Below are 23,033 nucleotides of genomic sequence, written 5' to 3'. Positions count from 1 at the left end.
GTTCTGATGAAGAAAAGCTACAGCCATGATCTTTATATCTACTTTTGCTCAGAACAACATAGTAAAATAGTCCTTTCTGTCTCTGTTTAAACAGGCTGGACCAGATTCATCCTGGTGCAAACCCCACTGAGATAGATAGTTACATCAGGGTATGTGTCTTGTCATGTTTAAGGGTGAGCCTGACTGAAGATACTGTATGTACTTCTCACTGTTGCTAATCAGCATAGAATTTAATCTGTACAAATTGTGCAGCAGAACAAATCATATCCATACTCTAGTTATGATTTAAAATGAAAGACACATGGATAAGTACAAGTAGCGGCCAATCTTCTGGGATATTGCAACGTGAAATAAGGGTAGAATTTGGGGTGAGAGAGCTTTCTTAAAAGAAGTGTCAGTAGTTCCTTAAGTCTGAACACTCCTTTGTGCACAGAAGGTAACACTTTAAACTGCTACAGAATTGCCTTGCAATTGTATATAAGGGACGTCATCAATTTAAGTCACACTTCTACTTCATTTTTCTACCTACTCCAGTTAGAAACAATACTTTTTTGGGGGGAGGGGGAGGTTCAGTGGATTTTAAAGTCAGTGAATTTTAGACAGACTTTTATGCACTTAACAGCACTTAGTTATAGTCACTTTAGCTGTTTTGTCATAGTTGTTTTGCCAGTGTCGATGGATTCATGTCTGTTGGTTCTTAGCAAAAGAAATCCCATTATTTATATCCTATTCAGGCACCATATTACCATAAAAGCTGTGTATAATAAGATTTGAAAAGTCACAGGGCTTTAGTCTTATCTCAGAAGCAGTTTTAAATCAATGAACTGCATTGCCTTCCCTGAAATTGTTGCTAATCTTTGCTGCTGTAAAATAGGAGAATCAAGCCCTACAGAATGTTTAGAAAGTGCAAACACATGCTCTAGTATACTTCACTGAAGAAGGAGTGACTCAGTGGAAACGGAATTGGTTGAGTTCCCTTGGGAAAAAGTTTGGCTGTTTGTTATTAATTAATCAGCCAGTGTCTAGAAACAAATGCAAATTGTTGTTGTTCTTTATGCCTTGTCTGAGTAAGGGTGAACTGGTTTTGAAAATACAAACTCAGTACAAATGGAATTAATCTGACAAAGGAACTCTTAAAAAATAGACATTATTTTTGTCATTTAAGCCTTTTGGGGCATGATCCTGCAGTCCTGGAAGTTTTGTGGGCTTAAGGCACATAGGCCATGGCCCTCAATCCTCAAATCATTACTACACTAACATTACAAATTGTCAAAATATATCAAAGAAGTCCAAAGAGAATTCCAGAGATTTGCAGTGAGACCAGATCCCCTGGCTTGAACTGATTTCCTTCTTCCTTTTGTGCCACTTTGTGAAGCTGCTGCAGCTGCATTGTGAGCTGTGTACAGTAGCTGAGAACCCGATGAGAAGTTTGAGTTTAAAGATCAGCACCAAGACTGGCAGCAGGGATAGGAATAAAGATTCTAAGACTCAGCTTGACTATTATTGCTGGATTTTTTGTTTAAATATGGTACTGCTGGCCTCTCCTGCCGGTTTCTCTTGCACTCTGCCTAGCTATCTGTGGTTTTGCTTCCCACAGCACTGATGGAAGGCACAGGGAGTTCTATCCCTGACAAAATCTGAGAGACTCATGCCGGCCAAGAGCATTCACAGAAAGACCAGCTCTGCATGCCACACCCAAAGAGAGCTGTGTCCATGTGCTCAGTCTGGCTGAAAAGAGTGTGCCATAGCGAGGGGCTCTTCTCTCTCATTGCTCCTCCCCACCAGGAGCCAAGGAACTCGGGAGTGTCTGGAGGCTCATGTGGACACTAACTTTTCACATAGTTGCTCTCTGCATCATGTATTGGAAGGTGGTATATGCTCCTTGGGCTGCCACTGACTTGATGTGAATTGCAGTGGTGTCAGTTATGTTAGAAAAATGAACATGTAAACGAAAATGTTGCCAACTGTTGTAATTTTATTGTGAGTCTAGTGTCATTAGGTGATTTTTTTCCAAAGCTTCTGCTCCGAGCTTAAAAGGGTAACATGAGCTTTCATCTAAGAACAAACTTCCCTGTTTTAAGCTCTCATAGTTGTAAAGAAAAGCCGGGAACAATGACATATCGAGTAGTTCAGATATTTGAACTGATATTAAGTCATCAAGTGGAAAATCATGTTTCTATCTGAACACTTATTGTACCTGCTGCTGTTCTTAATAACCCTTAAGATAACTGTATGTGCAAGTGATTAGTGAAAAAATATGTTTATTTTTTCTCTTTTGTCATGGGGTATACACACACCGTCCTTGGGATTCAAGTACCCAAGGGTATGGCCACTGCCTGGTCATCTGTCAGGTTGCTGGCCGCGTCTCTTAGTCTATATAAACTAGTCTCTGTCCTACAGTCAATAAGGTATGGCCCTTTAACTCAGGGTAGCATGGCCTAGTGGCCAAAGTCAATACGGGGTGGCCCTTTAATGCAGGGCAGCACGGCCTAGCAGCCAGAGTCTATATGGGGTGGTCCTTTAACTCAGGGCAGAATCAATAAGTTGGGGGAGGGGCAACCACCTCAGTAGGGGGACCTGGGCCCACCCTCTCTACCGGGTCCCAACCCTGGGTCCTGTGAGTGGCAGAACATTCTACCACTCACTTAGCGGGGACGCCGACCAAAACACACTGAGCTCACCTGGGTGGGAGATACCACTGACACCCTTCCTGGGTCACTTCCTACCGGCATTGGAGGGGCCACGTCCCATGTGGTCCTTGGATTCGCTGGTTCTCCAGCAGCTGGCTTCCCCTGATGCTCCTCTGGTGCTGGTAGCAGCTACTAACAGGTAGAGTTGGTCAGAAAATGGATATTAAAATCAACAACTGTCAGCTTGCAGCTGAAAATTTAACATTTGTATTTAGGCTGGGCTCCCTGGCTAGACTACATCTCCCATGATGCATCACGGTCTTCCCTGTAGCTGAGCTACCATGGTGCATCATGGGAACTTCAGTGCAGCATTACAGAAGTAGTCTGGCTGGGGAAGTTTCACCAACAGGAGAATGAGTGCCTGAGACAGTACAGAATGTTTTGTGTTTGGAGAATTGATATTTTACAAAATTGTTCTCTCAGAGGACTCCACAGAGCTCTTCTTCTAACCTTTGTCAGTGAAAGTTACTTTGTCCCCAGACAAGATCATTGCAAGATGGTGACCCTTGAGTGACAATGTGTAAAGGCCAGGGACAGGAGCCAGTAAAAGTGCCAAGAATTAGATGAGGCATCAGGAAAAAGGAATATGTTTGAACATGAGACAAGAAACTATGCATTGGAAGATATGGAGGGAGCAGCAGGCTAGCTGAGAATAGTGTAGACAGTGCAGGAGAGTGGTGGTGGTGGAGGCGGAGTTACAATGTAAAACGTATGACATACAAAGAGGCAATAAAATGGGTAGTAGAATGTTACGGACAGCTGGCAGGCCAGTGAAGGAAGGAATGGACAATTGAGGGACAGGGGATTGTGCAGGAGGAGGTAGAGAAAATGTTAATGATGCAGCTGCCTAGCTGTCTAGTTCAGGAGGGGAATAAAAAGGAATAGAATGGCAGCTACCCTCACCCTGAGGGACAGAAGGCAAGTCGAGTTCTCCTTCACCAGTGAAAGGGGGAGGCCACATTTCTGTGAATTCTGACCCTGAGATAACTGCACACAAAGTGCAAATAGGTGCCTCCCTGCTGAAGGCAAACAAACAATTAGAAAGCAAGCAAGAAACCATGGGACTTTTTTGGTCCCTTTTGATTTGGATTTTGGTTTATAAGTGCATGAGATTGCAGTGCTTACAATCAGATGTATATCTCCAGCCCCAGTGGTGCTATTGCAGCATATACACTGCCTAGATCCAAATTCTAAACTAAGGTGTGTGGCTGTAGAACTTCAGACAATATGTGGCTGCTTTTGTGGGCAGTTTTCTCTGACCTTTGACATGCTATCAAGTCTGGGGCTTCTTTGAAATTTATATCAAGTCAGGGACTCAACTGTCTCGCCCTCCACCTTGTTTCTTATGCTGAAGCCTTCCCCTTCATCCTTGATTTTTGGTATATCTCATTGCAGTTCTGTGTTATACATGTGTTGGCAGGTAATTCTTCACTTCCTGCAAAGAGTTGGCAGTCTTGGTTGCAAATTAAATCTGCCTTCCCTCAACAGAACCCATGGGAATGTGACAGTGGAAATTACTCCTGGTCCTCTCCCCAGGGGGAATTTCCCAGAAAGGTGCAGTTTTACCCAGCAACAACAGGATGTTGACTGGATTTTGTACCCTCCCTCTGCAATGTTAGGGTGCATATACTTCAAACAAATGGCTGAATGTGAGCTGCCTCTGCTGCATGCCCAATGCTGCTCGTGAGTTACTGCTGAGCCTATAAGGGCAGCCAAATTTGCCTATACAGAACACGTTTCCAGATTTCTTACACCAACGCTTCAGTTGCAAGCAGTGGGAGTTAGCCTGTACAGGATCAGGCCCACAGTCAGTGACTATACAACTATGGGATAGCTAAAGCAGGAGAGGTGCAAAATGTAACTTGACATTCTATTCTGAGAGCGGCCTTGTTTTTAACTTTCTGCCTATTGTGAAAGCTCTCTCTGTTGAGTCAGCAAGAAGACAGACGTTTGCTCTTCTTTAGAGAAGTCATTCATTTGTAGTTTCTATCAATCAAAGCCTGTTCCTCCTGTGAGAATTTTAATTAGTTGATTATGAGTCCCTTCATCCTTTTAGCCTTGCCTGCAGCAGGCTTTTCTTGCTGTTATTCTCAGCCTCCATCTGATGAGAGGTGGTAATTACAAGAGGCACCATCGTGACTACTACTATGTGCTTTGTGGGCTGCTGTGAAATGTCTTGAGCTGCAGTTTGAGCGTGAGCATCTGGAAAGTTTCAGTGAAACTATCTAAAACCCCCTTGTTCTAATTAAAACCAGGAGCCTGCTTCTCCACTCAGTTGCAGCAGTTGTAAGTGGGATAACTCTGCTGAAGTCATTATTATGTAGAAAAGTACCCACATGATTGCATTGCAAGAGGGGAATAAAGTCAGGAAAGAGTTATAGGCATGGACGGTGGGGGAATCTATGGCTGGGGAAGGCAACCCCTCAGCCCCACCTTTTCCACCTGACCCCCGCCCCCAGGAGCCAAGTGCATCACCACAGGGGCAGGTCTCCAGCCTTCCCCTGAGCCTTGTGGGTGGGGCCACGCTTGGCAGTTTGGGCAATGCCTTCCCCTGCCTGTTATACCCACCAGCCATGGTTGTACATTCTACTCTTCCTCTTACTTATGCCAGTTTTACATCTCCATTGGTTTGATTGATTACTAATTTCAGTGGTGGCACTTCTATTTTGTAACTGTGAAAGGAGACTCAGGCTCCTGCTTTGCTAGGGACAGACCAAGTTCTGGTGACACAACTCATGAAAGACGATGCAGATGGCTTATTATGTGCAGCATCTTTCAGAAACTGAAGCCTTGGAGGGGGTGTAATATAACAGGGTGTCTGGGGGCACCACTGAGAGGGTCAAATCAGGGCAAATTGCTTAAAACCAATCTCACTGACGCTGAACAAGTTTTCCCAGCCCCAAAGGACCAGCCACAGTCCCAGGTCAATTTACATCTTTGATTTAACCCAAAAGAGCACACTGAGCCAATCCCATAGAATCTAAAATTTAAAGGTTTATTAATGAAAAGGAAGAAAAGGTCAAGAGTAGGATTGTAAAAGAAAGCACAGTACATACATCAATCACCAAGTTCTTGATGCAGGCTCTTGGCAGAGATGTAACAAACTGCTGGCTTAGAAGTCTCTGGCATACATCCTATGTTAGGATGGGTCAGCAAATCCTTCCCGGCTCTCTGCCCTTAGCAAAGGTGCTTCTGAAGAGAAGGGCAGGAGTGAAGACAAAGATGGAGGAACCTCAGGATCTTTTATAATTTCGCCCATGCGGCGGGAAATCCACTGTTCTCCTGAGTGATGGTAGCTCCCAAAATGGAGCTGATCACATGATCACCATGTCTTTTTTAGGCAAGGAGCCACAGGGTACCCAGCTATGTTTTCCTTGGGCAAGGGGCCATTGTGTGCTCCTCAGGTGTCAATTGGCAACACTTATGAGCTATTGTCTACAGCACTGAGCAACTGCCCCTCACAATAGGTGGTCCATGTGTACTGCTGCCTCCCAGACAGAAGACATTTAAAATACAAGTACAGAGCCCATATTCATAACTTCACATACAAAAATCATATATGTATATGAGTAGCATAAATAAAATGAGTTAAGCATAAGCTTTCATTAGACATCTTACTTGGCCTTCTTTGCACAGAATTTGGGGCAAACACACAACAGTAGGTGCAACAATGAGCTGCATTTTTCTATTAAAATCCAATAGTGTGATGGGGGGAAGGCGTGAAGTCATCTCTTCACAGACATGTGCACCCCAACGCTGAGTCTGATCCTTAACGAGAATAAATATGGTTCCGGAAATGGAAGAGACAAGGTGGTTGAGGTAATGTTTGTTATCGGAGCAACTTGCGTTGGTAAGAGAAACAAGCTTTTGAGCTACACAGAGCTCTTCTTAATGTCACAACACCACACACATCTTGACATTGATAACATTTGCAGGTTTTTGTCAGTCTGGCTGTGGGGATGTATCATAAAGCAACCTATCTGCATGGCATTTATCAGACTGCACATCTGGGTCTTTAACTCATGATAAGCAACCAGTTTTTGTATGCATATCTTCTGAGTTTGTTTAGTGTCAGCAATCCATAAATTAAGACTAAATTTCCTTGAGGAAAGACAGTGTTAGTGACTTGAAAGCTTTTAAAGCTCATCTTCTTTGCTTGCTCTGCACTGTATAACCAGCCACACGAAAGGACCACAAATCACACATTTCACCTGCAAATGTATTCAGAAATATACTTGGGATCAAAAACTAAGATTTTAAGCAGGGAGGCTCAAATCCTTAGCTCACTTCCTAGCTTGAATAGCCTGCAATGATAAGAAGCCTGGAACTCCAGTGTCACCCTTCTGCTATGGAAGGAAGAGAGAGATGGTAGGATCAGCTTTCACAGAGCATTCTCCGTCCCTAAGCCTCCACTGGGACCCCCCCTCTGGCCTTCTTAGCACAACCAGACAGAGGACAAACATCTATGTCTACTCGTCCAAACCCCACCTGAGCAATGCAATTGTACCAGATATTCTGATTGGGGATTCTCCACATCTCTATAAGAGGGTGGAGAATTTGCTTCTTAGTTTGATTCTTACAGGAAGAAGCTGATAGACTAGGGATCTGCAACCTCAGTATGGAACCAAATCTGGCTCTTTTGTTATTCCCAAAATACATGCAACTTTTTATATTAAAATGAAAAATTCAAAGTTTTACAAAAGCATGATTACTCATGTAGCTTGAATGCATGCATGAACCTACATTTGACCAGTTATGATGTAAACTTCAAAGAAATGTGCAAAAAGATGCAGAAGTCCCATTAAATAAAGTCTGTGAGTATTTTATCAATAATATTAAATTGTATTTTTTAAGTCATGCAAATGAGCATTGTTCTATGGCTCTTTGTTGACCACTTGTTCTGAATTCTGATGTAGTTTGGGTCTTTGGTTTGAAAAGGTTACCAGCCCCTGGGATAGACTAATGTCGCAGGGCAGACACACCACCATAATGTCTCCTGATGGTCAGTCTGGGAATTAGCACAGTTCAGTACACTGCCTTCGGATGGTGTCTTGCCCGTCTTCACTCTTGTTATCTCCACCATCTGGTTCTCTGGTTGATTTTGTGATAGCACAGAATCAGCTAAGACTTTGCGTAAGTATCTGGTTTCCCCAGTGTGTCTGAAAGAACTCAAACAGCCCCTTGTTTGCCCACTCTGTACAGGAGAGTTTTTCTAGGCGCAGTGGAGATTGTGCTATCTCCGCAGTCAAAACTGTAGTGATGCCAGGTCTGGATGATGATTGTTATTGTAACCCCTTCTGTTGGCTAGCCCAGTGTGAGGTTATTCAGCATAGGGGAAGCCTTGTGACTTCTTACACCACTGTGGGAGGCTAGGCCTGAGGCTGCTTGGTGTGCTCTGCGTTGTGTATGTGTGAGTGCACCTCAGACCAGACCCACTCCGACAAATCACTTGGAACAGGCTTTATTCTGTAAAAAACATAGCACTGGAAAACATTCAGCAGCCCCTTCTCTCAGCATGCAGGCTGTGTGCTGCTTCTAGCACAGTCCCTGCTGAGACCCTGCTGGGGGCAGAGGGCACAGCACACAACACAGCCCCCTTACAACATGTTCCAACTCCCACAGTAACTAAACCCCACATAACCAAGTCCAGGTTCTCCCTTTGTGTCACTTAAACTCCTCTCAGGGTACGTCTAGACTACATGCCTCTGGCGACAGAGGTATGTAGATTAGGCTACCTGGCATAGGAAAATGAAGCGGCGATTTAAATAATTGCCGCTTCATTTAAATTTAAATGGCTGCCGCACTGAGCTGATCAGGTGTTTGTCAGCTCAGCGCGGTAGTCTGGACGCTCCGCGGTCAACATCAAAGGCATTTGTCGACCTCCCAGGTATGCCTCCTGGGATGAGGTTTACCTGGGAGGTCGACAAATACCTTTGATGTTGACCGCGGAGCGTCCAGACTATCGCGCTGAGCCGACAAACAGCTGATCGGCTCAGCATGGCAGCCATTTAAATTTAAATGAAGCGGTGATTATTTAAATCGCTGCTTCATTTTCCTATGCCAGGTAGCCTAATCTACATACCTCTGTCGCCAGAGGCATGTAGTCTAGACGTACCCTCAGGGTGCTCTATAGCCCTTTTTGGTCCTACCTGTAAAAAACATAGAACAGGAAAACAGTTCAGCAGCCCCTCCTCTCAGCATGCAGCCTGTGTGCTGCTTCTAGCACAGTAATTGGGATGTAGCTGTGTTAGTCTGGTCTTGCTGAAACAAAAGACAGGACTATGCAGCACTTTAAGGACTAACAAGATGGCACAGTCCTTGCTGAGACCCTGCTGGGGGCAGAGGGCACATCCTGGCAGGAACCAGGAAGTTCTCCCGACATGCTGCAGTTTGTAGTCCACAAGTTGTAGTTCCCAGGGCTGCTGCTGAAACACACTGGATCTTGGGCTACATTATGATGAGATTTGTTTAGCATTAGAGGCACATTCACATTTAACCCACATATTTAGGTGTTATCAGTGTAAGGGGATGGGCAATTTAATGCTGAAGTGAGTAAGGGTTTGTAGATGGATTATAATGGAGCCATTCCAATAAAACATAAAGGGATATTGCTACTTTTTTAAATCAGACAATCCATCTGGTTTAGATGATTGCATTTTGGCTAGGCTTATTCTTGTATTTTCCCCCCTCTCCATACAAAGTTCTCTAATATTTAATTTTAAGGGAAAAGACACTGGGAAAACCAGAAAAGGACTAAATAAGATGAGTAGCATATTCCGTTTTCATAAAAAGATTAAACTTTTATGTGAAGAGATATCAAGGGCAAAGTCTTCCTCCTTGGCTGCTGCAGAAACACATTTTTTATTAAGGAGGATATGTTTAATGAGATCTCTAAAGATGAAGTTGATTTCAGCCAGAAACCTAGCTGCAACTAACCGGTTAGAAAATCTTGGAGTAAGAAACAATGTGTCATAATTTCAAGTAGAGTTATTTTTTGTTTTTTGTAAGTTAGTTTTCATACCATAAAATACACCATATTGTTGAAAAGCTAAGAAGAAGAAAATGTAATTTTCAATGATGTTCCGAAATGAGTAGATTATCTGCAAATACAGATACTTTATATGTAGAAGAGCCAGTACTAATCCTCAAGATATCTGAGTGGGATCTAAGGGCAATAATTAAAGGTTTAATAAATAATCCTATAAGATTGGGAAATAGGGCATTCCTGTCCCATTCTGCTTTTTCCTTTTAAGTAATCAAAGAATGTGACATTAATTGACTCAGAGTGTCTATGATCAGGGAGTAGTAGAAGGATATGCAGCAGTATTCCACTAGGTTAAGTTTCCCATGTAGACATGACTTCAGAGTAACACAGGCTTTGGGTTAATTGTATAAAAAGAGCAGTTCTGGGTCTAAACTTGGGCCCAGCATTAAAGGCTTTAAGCCTGTAAATATGTTAGGGGCCAGAAGCTCAGTTGGTGTAAACTGATCTAGTTTATTTCAGGGAAGCTATGTCAATTTCCACCAGCTGAGAATCTGGTCCATACTTCCAACATTCTCTGTCAAAGCCTTCTCAGAGCCAAGGCTGAGAAGAGGGGCCTCACTGACTTCAGTGAACATAATAGTTATTTAATTTAATAGATTTTTAAAATGTTATTGGCAGCTGCAATATGATGAATGAAAACAGATAATCTAGATGAGCAAGAAAAGGTTAAATAGGAGAAAAGCTATTAGGAAATATGTTGGCCTTAATCCTGATGTCCACATTTAATACAGAAATGGGACAATAAGTAAAATCTTCAATAATTTTACATTTTAGTGAGGATTTATGACATCATTAAAAATGGGGATTGGTGTATATTTTATAGCTAGGGCACTAGCTCCTTAGCTATTGTAAATGTCACAGCTCAAAGAACTCTCCTAATAAATATGCCATTTCACACCAGTTGAGGTTCTAGCACAGACTGTGATTAGAGATTTGACTTCCTTCTAAAAATTCATTTGCTAGCCATTTAGACTTGCATTTTCTCTGCTTTTGTCATCCTCTAACAGCCAAAGCAATCTCTGTAATATTTGTGCATGTGACAATATAGTTTTTGGGGCTGATTTTATCATTGAGGGCCAGGTTTTCAAGAGTGCTCAGTACCCAGCAGTTCACCTTGAAAACTGGAGGGGATGTTGGGTGCTGAGGTCTATTGAAAATCCGTCCCTTGGTGATTTCAGAGGATCAGGCCCTTTCTCAGAAGAGAAAGATATCCCTAAGAGTACATCTAGACAATGTTCTTTTTTCGAAAGGAGATATGCAAATTCGGCACTAATTTGCATATCTTCTTCTGACTGCTTTTTCAAAAGTGGATTTTTTGAAAAAGAAGGCAGTTTAGATGCGGTTCTTTTGGAAAAAAAAGCCCCCTTTTTTGAAAGAACCCTGCACACCTCATTTTTTGAGGTAGAAGGGTTCTTTCAAAAAAGGGTTTTTTTTTTCTGAAAGAACTGCGTCTAAACTGCCTTCTTTTTCGAAAAAAAAAACGCTTTTGAAAAAAGCGATTGGAAGAAAATATGCAAATTAGAGTCAAATTTGCATATCTCCTTTTGACAAAAGAACGTAGTCTAGATGTACCCTTAATGTCTGCCCAATGTGCTGCCTATAAAAAGCTCATATCTGATGTGCTATACATTTTAAGCCTTAAAAGGTTTCAGGCTGGCTGGAAGTATGTCCAAACAGGGATTAGGGACAACATTAAAATCTCCTCCAAGAACAAGAATACCCTGAGGGGGAGAGCAAATATCAGACAAAACAAGAGAGGCAATTCTGATCAGCTGCAGGGGGCATGTATGTGCTTCCTCAGTTAATTCTTTCACAGTATAATTCATTAGTGAGGGATACATTTGTCATCAGCTAGCCTTTTATCTCTGGAAAGGCAGATTTTTATGTAGGAGGATAGCAGCTCCTCCAGTTTATGGGTGTTAAAAGATGTAAACAAAAATGTGTCCAAACCAACCTTGAATGAGCTTTTCTTTTTCTCAATTGTTACTTGCAAATAAGCTCTCTTTTATTACTACTGGGGCTTGCTTTACTCCTGTGGATGCAGGATTTGCACTCTGGCCCCTTTTGCACATAGACAAGCTGCATCTATGCAAGGAATCCACCCAAGTAGAGGACAGCTTTAAGCTCTGTCTGCAGCTCAAGAGGAGGTTCTCCAGGAGATGGATGAATCAATACCTATCCCATGTGCCCTGAACTTGATCCTCCCTTGCTACCTCTTTCCAATTTGTGGGCTCCACCTGGCACCAAAGGTGTTGCAACAGGCAATCTATGCTGCTGTACTCTGTTCCCAGGAGCAGTTTCCTCTCTGGAGGCTCTGCCAGTAGAAGCAGGTGGATCCAGAAACCACCCATGGCTAAGGCTACAGGCTACACCATGGTATCACTGAGGGTGGAGCTTTATAGCTGTGCATAATGCCTCCTGGAGAAGTGGGGCAGAACATCCACCAGCCTGGAAGAAAGTACAGCATGATCTTGCCACCTACCTAGGCACACCCTCCCAGAGACTATAGCAGTCACAGCAGCACTGCCTGGAAGCTGGCCCAGTGCTCTGGGGAGGGGGAGGCTTTGTCCGTATTTGTTGGGAGATTGGCACTTTAGAGATCGTTCTTCTCAGGCTGAATTTAGTGGGTCTAGTAAAGACCCGCTAAATCAGACACTGATTGTGCTTCCATCAACTCGGGTACTCCACCGGAGTAAGGAGAGTAAGGGGAGTTGATGGGAGAGTTGCTCCTATCAGTCCCCCACAGTGCAGATGCCGTGGTAACTTGAAGTAAGGTAGGTCGAGTCGAGCTACGCTATTCACATAGCTGGACTTGCGTATCTTAGTTTGACTTTGCCCCCTACTGTAGACCTGACTACTATGTCCATGTTGGGCCCGTGGCATGGAAGGAGTGGGACCCCTTGTACTCTCTCTGCCCTTCCTTTTACATTCCTGTGTATTGGCAACCAGACCCTGTGGGAACACTCTGACCACACACTGAGAAATAATCATCAGGTTATGAGATGGGCTCAGAACAATAACCGCACAAAGGTATAGAGATGGACCAGTCACCTCATTCTGTGCCTCCAGATCACTAACCCAGCAAAATAAAGACACTGCTTCATACACGTAACTGAGAAAGAGGCTGGTCTCAGGGCAACAGGCTGGCATTCAGAAAAGTGGCGTACATTTCCTAGCTCTGTCAGCGGCTTCTGAAGTAACCTTTGTGAATCACTTCATCTGCCTGTGCCGTCAGCCACCTTGCTGTCTTTCTTCTGAAGTTTGTTTGCCCGGGCTTATTATGGCCTGATTCCCATTAACTACAGTGGGCTTTGAGCCAGGCTCTTAAACTGTAAGCTGCCCAGGACAGGACTGTCTTTCTATTCTGTGTGGCTATGTCTACACTGCCCCCGTTTTGTGCAAACAATATTCTAATGAGGCGAAGTGTGGAATATCACCGTGCCTCATTTGCATAACTACTGAGGCTCCATTTTTGTGCAAGAGGCTTTTGAGCAAGAGCTGTTCTTCCTGAAAAAATGCCTAATTAATTATGCAAATGAGGCATAGCAATATTCCACGCATATTTTTTGCACAAAATGGGAGCAGTGTAGACATAGCCTGTGCATACAGCAGGCCCCTGATTTTAACAGGTGCCCCTAAGGGCTACTTTGCTACTAGCAATACTCATCTTTGTGTCACAGGGTGGCTGACAGATTTGCTGGGCCTCTGGCCAAGGCGGGGGAGAGGGGGGTAGCAACTCCATGCTCCTGGAAAGAGTGGGGTCTCAAGCAGAAGGGGTAGGGCTAGAGCCAGCTGCTAGTAGGGTTGCCAAATGGTTTAACCAAAAATACTGAATTCCCCCCCCCCCAAAAAAAAACACTGAGAAAAAAAAGGGGGAGACCAAAGTTAATGACAAAAAAAAAAAAAAAAAAAAGGATCCCAACAATTGTTAAGCAAAAAAAAAAAAAAAAAAAAAAAATTCAAAATACAAAAAACCCAACATGGCCCCTTTAAAACCTTTGGGGCTTTTTTTGCTGGTGGCCATCTTGTTTTCTTTCTCCATGCCAGAAGATAGCTTCCCTACAGAACCAGGTAAGCAGAGGAGAAAGGGGCCCGGGGGAGGCGGGGGGGTTGGGGAGGGAGTCCAGGAAGAGCCTGGAGGCTGTGGGGAAAACGGGGGCTGAGCCCTGTTGGTGAGTGTGGTAGGGTTGCCTGGTGCCTGGTATTTTTGCTTCCTGGCAGGGGAAAAAAATCCAGAAAATACCGAACATTTTAGGTGTCTGGTATTTTCTGATGTTTTTTTTACTGGACAGGAGGTAAAAATACCAGACTCTTCAGGTCAATACTGGACACCTGGCAACCCTAGCTTCTATAACCAGGCCGCATCCCCCGTCCCCAGCGGCAGCTCTCAGAGCCTCCCGAAGCGCGCCATGCTGTGATTTAAAGGGCCTGGGCTCCAGCCAGTGCTGCTGCTACAGTAGCATCAGTGGTAGTCGGGAGCCGCAGGTAGGGTTTCCAGATGTTCGGTATTCACCTGGATAGCCCTGGATTTTCGCCTCCTGTCCGGTAAAAAAATTCAGAAAATACCAGACACCTAAAATGCCCAGTATTTTCTGATATTATTTCCCTGCCAGGAGGCGTAAATACCGAAGACCTGGCAACCCTATGCACACTCAGCAACCAGGCCCAGTCCCCACCTTCCGCCCTGACCCCGGGCACCTGCACCCCCCACTTACCTGGTATCACAGGGAAGCTGCCTTCTGGCTCCGATCAAGAAAACAAGATGGCCGCTGGCAAAAAAAAAAAAAAGCGTAAAGACTTTTCTTAAAGAGGTCATTTTTTTTTTTTTTTTTGCTCAACAACTTTGGTCTCCCTTTTTTTTTCTCAACAGAATTTTTTCCCCATTTTTTTTTTTGTAGGGGGGAGGGTTTCGGTATTTTTGGTTAAACCATCCGGCAATCCTAGCCCTAGGCCCTTTTGAATCACTAGGCCCCAGAGCACTTGCCCCCTTTATCCCTTCCCCTTCTGCGCTCGTCAGATTTGGGCCTTTAATGAGTGAATGCTTCTGCCCCATTTCTCCGCTGCTGCTGGCATGTAGCTGCACCTTTCTGTGGCACTGAGTGTCAGCCAGGCCTTATGTGGGAAAATGTAATGATCTACAGTGTCCCCCTCTCTCTTGTCCGTGTTATGCAACCCGTTTCCTAAGTCACTGCTGGCAAACAACATGTCAGAAATGTCATGTTAACTCAGTGGCAACGTAAGAGCTGCAGCTGATCACGACCTCCATCTGCTTACTTCTTTACACAATGGCAGCTTGTTTATATGGTTTCTCCCCCCCCCCCTTTTCCTACTACTCATCTACAACAGGATGGTTAGACAAACAGCTCACTTGAAACTCAACACCAGTTTCCACACTATGACTTCTCAGACTGTACATGGAGGAGATAGAAGCCTTTCTTAGGCTACATCTACACTGCAACACTATTTCAGGATATTGGAGTATCCCGAAATAGCTATCCTGTGTCTTCACAGCAAGCTTGTTATTTTGGGCCCGCTATTCCAACATCCCTGTAAACCTCATTCCATGAGGAGTAAGGAACGTTTCAGAATAGCGCTTTATTTCAAAATTTGGTGCTGTGTAGACAGCGACAAACGATGAAATCAGCTACTTTGAAATAAGATACACAATTTGTGTAGCTCAAATTGCATATCTTATTTTGAGTTACAGTGCAGTGTAGGCACACCCTTAGGGTATGTCTACACTACCCCCCTAGTTTGAACTAGGGGGGGGTAATGTAGTCATACGGAGTTGCAAATGAAGCCCGGGATTTGAATTTCCTGGGCTTCATTTGCATGAAGCCGGCTGGCGCCATTTTTAAATGCTGGCTAGGTTGGACCCCGTGCCGCACGGCTACACGCGGCACGGACTAGCTAGTTCGGATTAGGCTTCCTATTCGAACTAGCTGTACGCCTTGTGTACAGCTAGTTTGGATTAGGAAGCCTAATCCGAACTAGCTAGTCCGTGCCGCGTGTAGCCGCGCGGCACGGGATCCGACCTAGCCGGCATTTAAAAATGGCGCCGGCCGGCTTTATGCAAATGAAGCCCGGGAAATTCAAATCCCGGGCTTCATTTGCAACTCTGTATGACTACATTACCCCCCCTAGTTCAAACTAGGGGGGTAGTGTAGACATACCCTTAGAGACCATGCACTCAGCCACCTTTGTCCTATAGAGGTGTGTGTTTTTCTCCTGGATGGCTGCTTGTACTATCAGTGCAGACCTATGCAATGCTGGAGTGGCCTTTCATACCACACTCCCTTCAGGGTGAAGTCCTGGAGACTAGAGCAAAGCCACACTGCTGTGAAACTGTTTATTAGAAGGAGGGTGGTCAAAAGTGATTATGTTTCCTCCTGCTCACATGGACTAGTTTGTCTTTTTTAGGGGTGGAAGCAGAAATTAAAATACTGATATATTTTGCCCATAAACCAAACCCAATATCTCATTTTCCATACTTTATTTTTGGGTTTTTTTTAATACAGTTCATAATTTTCTCAAGCCTCTAAATCCATTTTTTTTGGTCAAAACAATTTAATTGGAAATTTTTTAGCCAGCCCCTATTATTTTTCTTGAGGAAATACCTTGAGACTTAAACTAGGATCAGCCTCCTCTTGTGTTATGCATTGTACAAACATGTGAAAGTACAGACCCTGCCCCTGAAGAGCTTACAGTTTACAAAAGGCAGAAGCAACAAACAAGGGAAGGTGGAGGATAAGGAACTGTTGCAGTCCTGCTACACAGGGGTGCTGGGATATGAGTAGCTGTAACAGGGATGTGACAGGCCTGGGTCTGAGGGAGCCTCTTTCTGGTAGAGCCCTTCCTGAAAGAAGGGCCCAGCAGTTTGCATGGATCTCACCAAACAGTCCCTGCTGGGTGGATAGATGGGTTTATAGGGATCTCTTTGGTCACCACTGTACTGTGAACTATACTACTAGGGTTGCCAGGTGTCCGGTATTCATCCGGACAGTCCGGTATTTGTGGGCTTGGTCCGGTAAAAAATCCAACAGGAAATACCAGACATGTGAAAAGTCTGGTATTTCCTGTTTCCCTCAGACAGAAGCCCGTCGGCAACAATTTTCCCCTGCTGTGTCTGGCAGGGGTGGGGGAGCGAGGAGCACGGCAGAGGTGTAGTGCAGAGGGGGCAGGAGGAGGCAGTTGCCAGGCGCCATGCTAGGGGAGCACCAGGCTGGGGTGGGAGCGGAGCGCATGCTGCTCTGGCCCACATGATCAGCAGAGACCCAGGAGCTGGCCACGTGATGCCTCCCTCTACACACTGCAAGCTGAGGCGGCCGGGCAGCAGGAGCAGGCACTTTAAAAGTAAGATTAACTTACTCAGCCGTCCTGTTCCTCCGGTGCATGGCTCTGCGAGGGGGTGGGATTTGGTAGGGTAGGGCGCTCCTGGCGGTGGGGATGCCTGGCTTAGGGGGAGGTGTGAGTGCATTGGGATGGGGGGGGGGGGGAGGCGCTAGCTACGAGGTCTGGCTCTGAGGCAGGGGTGAGTGCATTGGGATGGGGGGGCATTGGGGGGACTGGCTCAGGGGGAGGGATGGGTGCATTAGAGGTTAGTGTGTGGCCCCAAACTGGAGGGAGTGGTACAACTTTTGCTAACCTTGCAGGAGGAATAACAGGTAGTTTGATTTAGGGCTTTAATTTAAAATACTGGGTCCCTGCCACATGTAGACGCGGGCAGTTAGTCTGGACTTGTACATTTCAAAAAAAAAAAAAAAAAGGCAACTGGCTGGGAAAATACAAATCAAGCATGGGATATTTAAATCCTAGGCTTGATTTGCAACTTCGAATGCCTACATTAGCCTCCCTAATTTGAAATAGGGGGCTAGTGTAGACATACCCTGAGAGTGGATCCAATGGGAACTCAAAGTCAGTAATGACTCAACGACATAAATAGTGTGAACCTGGTAACTGGACCTGTTATAAGAACTGTATTCCAGGGATTTGGCTAATTTTGCTGCATTAGGCTGCAGGCTCCCTTGGCGTGCTGAGCCTGGCATGACAAAATTTCAAGGGCGTCTTGAAGGAGGCTGTGGGATTATTACTTGTTTGCCAACTTGAAGGAGCTGGCATGACCAATGCAGGGTTGGATGCAATTCTTCTGAGACTGCAAAGAGTAAATCCTTTCAGAGAAGTGCCCTAGGGGAATGCATGTATGGATGTGTAGGTGCATAATTATATTTTACATTTGAATGATATTAACAGGTATTAAAACTTGGGGAAACTGCTTGAAAGTATTATTATTAAAAGTATTATTGACAATATTCATAACTGGTATATGAGTTACAAGTATACTCTTAGGAATTGACAGATGTGTGTTTGTGTGTATAGACATAGATTTACTAAAAGTTTTTTCCTTTAGAGATTGTCACTTTCATTCTCTCAGAGATTTACCTTTAAAAAAAATTATCTATGACATACAGGTTGTGGAAGGACTGAACTGTGGTCTATACTTAGAACCCTGCACATTACAAAATTTGCATCTGCATCTGTAGCCGCAAAAAAAAGAGTTGCGGGTATCCACATTGACATCTGCGGATGTGGATACTCATTGATATAAAGAGGTTATCCTCCAACCTGCAGGGTGATACAAAATTTGTATCTGCATCCACATCAATATCTGCAAAAATGAGCTGCGGGTGTCCACATCTGCGGATATGGATACCTGCGGATATAAAGTGGATATCTGTGGATTTGCAGGGCTCTATTATCCAGCACAGAAGTAAGCTGGAGTGCAGGCAAGGCAAAGAAATGGACAGAGAAGTCTATGGCCACTAGAGAATACTGTGCCCCAGAGTCTCACTATTATTCTGCTGTCATCAAATATTTGTGAAACTTCATAGAAAAGGGTGTGCATCTTCCTGATCTACCCCCACTCTCTTACCCCCCTCTCCCAAGCAATGCAGGTCGGGGGAATACAAGGAGCCTGGCGCCGCAGCCACAGGATTCACCTTGTCCCACTTACCTTGTGGTGGCGGGAGCCTGAGTGGCCCGGCAGCCTGCTCTGTCCCACCACACTGCCCTCCCAGCCCACAGAGCCTAGCTTCTCATCGGTGGTGGGAAGCAGAACGTCCCATCCCAGGGCACTTCAGTTCTCACCGCCGCTGAGAAGCGAGGTTCAGTGGGCCAGGAGGGCAGTGTGGTGCACAGAGCGGGCTACCGGGCTGTTCCGGCTCCTGCCACCCGTGTGGTGAGTTGAGGTTGTGGGGAGGCGACCCCTTCTGCCATTGCACCAGCCCTCTGTAATATCCTGGGTCCCTCCTGTCCATAGGTTGGATGGGGTGGCTGCTGCTGGGCACCCAAAAGCACAGGGCCTGGGGTGGCCTCCCTGATTCATCCAAAGGATGGATTTCGTCTACAGTAGTCTACCCCTCCTCTGCAGCCTGCCCACAGAGAGGATGCCAACCTACGACTGCTGTCAGTTACTCCATTAGCTCAGATGACAGAGATCTGGGAGGTGGATCTAAAGATTCCAACCCTGCTGAGGATTGATGTGGGTGACAGTATGATGCCATGTAATGGAATTTCTGTATGGTTTTTTTTCAGTTGGCTTTTTCAGCTGTGTAAGAAATGACACACAGAACCCTCTCCATTATTAGGCTATAAACTTAAGCATCAGTACTGTTATTTTAACACTCGTGTGTGTGTGTGTGTGTGTGTGTGTGTGTGTGTGTGTGTGTTTGTGTGTATGTGATTCACCTCCTTTGTCTAACAAAACTACATTTAAGAGCCTAATAAGCAGCATCCTTTTGAATCACTGAGTTTCTTCTTGTGTGACTAAACGGGGAAACGACCTAAAATAAAATTTCTATAAGCAGTTTCTTACCATTACTAACGTCAATACTTTGCGTAATGAGCTACACTAGCACCCCTGTTGAATGGCATACCATACTGAAGGACCATATGTCACGGTTTGGGTTGCCAATAAATCAACATTGCAATAATTTGCAGATTGTTTTATAATTCTTTGATTTGGGAGTCTGTGTAATTAGCTCCCCAAAACAGTCTGGAGTAGGAAACGCTGTCTGTTATGTAGTCAGGATTAATACCCCTGTTCTCTACATTGTGGTTCTGTTTCCCAGCACTGATGCCAGAATGGAGAAGAGATCAGTTGGGCAACATTCTCTCTTCAATCCTGCTTTCATTGCAAAACTATTTCGGCTCTTTTCCCTGGTTCTTTTGAGGACCTGCTGACTGGCACAAGATGTGCTTGGGCTGTAATTAGAAATACCTTCTGCAGGTGGCAAGGATTAGTAGCCACAAGTACAGATCTCAGCAAAAAAGAAAACAAACCTGTCTGTCTGAGTACAGAACCAATGCCATGGCAGTTCTAACTACACTCTTCTCCACCCTGAAAAACAAGCCAGTTAGAATTTCCTATTGACTGTGCTTCAAAGACCTGGTTAATAAACCTTGACTGATCATGCAGGAAAGATATTTAAGTTACATTGGGAGGTAAGACGCCCCTCTAGGTCCATTCCCTGTCAGCAGTTGTAACTCGCTGTTGGACATAAGATTATTTTGGCCCTCTTTCCATTTCCCCTTTCACTCCTCCCCGTGGATTGTTTTATGTCAGCAGATTTTAAGCGCCACTTACATTGCATTCAAAAAGTACTTTAGTAAAATTCAGCATCTTTCTCCTTTCTATTTAGGTCTCCTGTTAAAACTATATATCAAACACCATACCCAGTCCACCTGTAGTTTTGGGGTAAGGAGCTGGCAGGTAATTCCAACCCCTCCCCCATCCCCCTTACACAAACTCAGCAGTGTACACAATTGATTGTGCATTTGAATGTTAGGTTCCATTCACAGACCTAGATCAGATGATGGACTGATTATAGGATCTAGTTAGCTTGGTCTTTGAAGTGAGAATCACTGCCTGCTTTCATATTGCCAGTGGAGGAAATGCTTAAACTCTTCGGCTGTGTCTAGACTGGCCAGTTTTCCGGAAAATCGGCCGCTTTTCTGGAAAAACTTGCCAGCTGTCTACACTGGCCGCTTGAATTTCCGCAAAAGCACTGACGATCTCATGTAAGATTGTCAGTGTTCTTGCGGAAATACTATGCTGCTCCCATTCAGGCAAAAGTCCTTTTGCGCAAAAGTGCCAGTGTAGTCAGCTCAGATTTGTTTTCCGCAAAAAAGCCCCCATCGCGAAAATGGCGATGGGGGCTTTTTTGCAGAAAAGCGCGTCAGGATTGGCACGGACGCTTTTGCGCAAAAAGTGTTTTTGCGGAAAAGCGTCCTTGCCAATATAGACGCTTTTTTCCGCAAATGCTTTTAACTGAAAACTTTTCCGTTAAAAGCATTTCCGGAAAATCATGCCAGTCTAGACACAGCCTTCAGGTCTCTCCTGGGGTCTGAGAACTAGGATTCAGCAGCCCTGTGGTGGTGGAATGGAACAGGGAGTAAAGTGATAGAAATCACTATCACTTTACTCCCTGAGGGCGCCGCAGGACTCTAAAGCAGCTGTAAAGAAGCTCCTGGATTGCAAATAAAAATTCCTCCAGTCTGGGCTTGGCATCAACATATCTCATGATGTTTCATCCTTGAAACCTTCCTTGGAAAGAATATGGTAGGAAAACCTTTCCACTCAAACATGACTTGAAGCCAGCAAGTGGCAGCAGCTTCCCACATGACAAAGAGACCATCTGCATCTTACATCACCTGCCTGCTCCATTTTGTTTAAAATAACACAAGTCATTCCAACTGTGTCAGCGGGGCCCGTAATGCTTCACATGATCGACTAGGGAGACTGACAGAAGGCTTGAGGAAGATAAGCTGAAAGCTGTGAGAAACCTTGTTTAAGGCACCTTGGGAAAGGAAATTATGAAAACATGGTGTGAAGAAAAAGATACTTTAGAAAATATGGGTATACTTTATATGAGAACAATTTGCATTTGTATTCCTGCTTTGCTGTATCCTTGGTTATCAGACACAGTTGGCATTTAGTTTTAGATAAATGGTAGGAAACAAAGCATTATATGATAGTTCAGACAATCAGTCACACCCCATCTAAGCCTTTGAAAGCATTCTTTTTCACACTGCAATAGCTAATTTCAATAAAGAACAGGGTTACTGTTAATAGGCAATGAATAGCACTGGTCATAGCAATGGAAAATCAAGATAAACAGTGTATAAGGCCACATCTACATTGCAATGCTATTTCGGGATACCGGAGTATCCTGAAATAGCTATCCTGCGTCTTCACAGAAAGCCCGTTATTTCGGGCTTGCTATTCCAATGTTCCTGTAAACCTCATTCCACAAGGAGTAAGGGATGTTTTGGAATAGAGGGTTATTTCAAAATTTGGTGCTGTGTAGACAGCACCAAATTATGAAATAAGCTATATCGAAATAAGATTGAAATAAGATACATAATTTGCATAGCTCAAATTGCATATCTTATTTCCAACTACAGTTCAGTGTAGATGTAGCCTAATTGAGGTCTTTCCCTTGATAGACCAAAGTGCATTACACAGGAGGTCAAAGATCATTATCAGCCCTCATTTCTTTTAAAATATAGGTAGGGAAACTGAGGCAGAGTGGTGAAGTGACTAGTTGAAGGTAACACAATGGTATTAGCAGAACTGGGACTAGAATCCAGGTTATCTAGGCTGGGGGCCTAACCACTGGCCCACACTACTGCCAGCCACTACACAAATAATGTCCTGAATGTCAAAGATGTTAAACAGCAGCAACAAAGCAAATTGAAGTCAATGGGTACTGCTGTTACTCATCACCTTTGAAAAGTAATTGATTTTTCAGAGCAAAAGGAGCCTTCCTTCACCTTCTTGCTGCCCTTGTGCTTTTAACAATATGTATTTATACGGTTTCTCAACGTAAGAAATAAATGTGGGGAATCTGTACTTACTTGACCAGGTTTTGTTTGTTTTTTTAATGTAAAAAATGACACCACGGCAAGGAAGACACCAGCATTTGGGAGGAACTCACACACTCTAAATTTCCTAACGTACGGTAATGAATTGAGAAGCAGATCCTGACTCAGTATAGCCTCTTTGTCCTGCTCTGACAGCACAAAAAGGGCATAAAAGCTACCACAATGAAGCAGCAGAGGATTCTGTTGGGATGAGGGAATCCCCCGGGGGCATGTGCGTGTTCTGTAAAGTGCCCAGTATGCTACTGAGTAGAAATGAGAAACTGGACCTGCACAATCGCAGCCCATCATTTGTGGAGTCCCATGAAGATCAATTCTCCAAACTTTTCAATGCCTGTATGCAGCTCTAGGTGAATTGG

Source organism: Pelodiscus sinensis, chromosome 1 (assembly GCF_049634645.1).
Source record: "Pelodiscus sinensis isolate JC-2024 chromosome 1, ASM4963464v1, whole genome shotgun sequence".
Classification (NCBI taxonomy): domain Eukaryota; kingdom Metazoa; phylum Chordata; order Testudines; family Trionychidae; genus Pelodiscus; species Pelodiscus sinensis.
Note: the sequence above shows the minus strand (reverse complement) of the source record.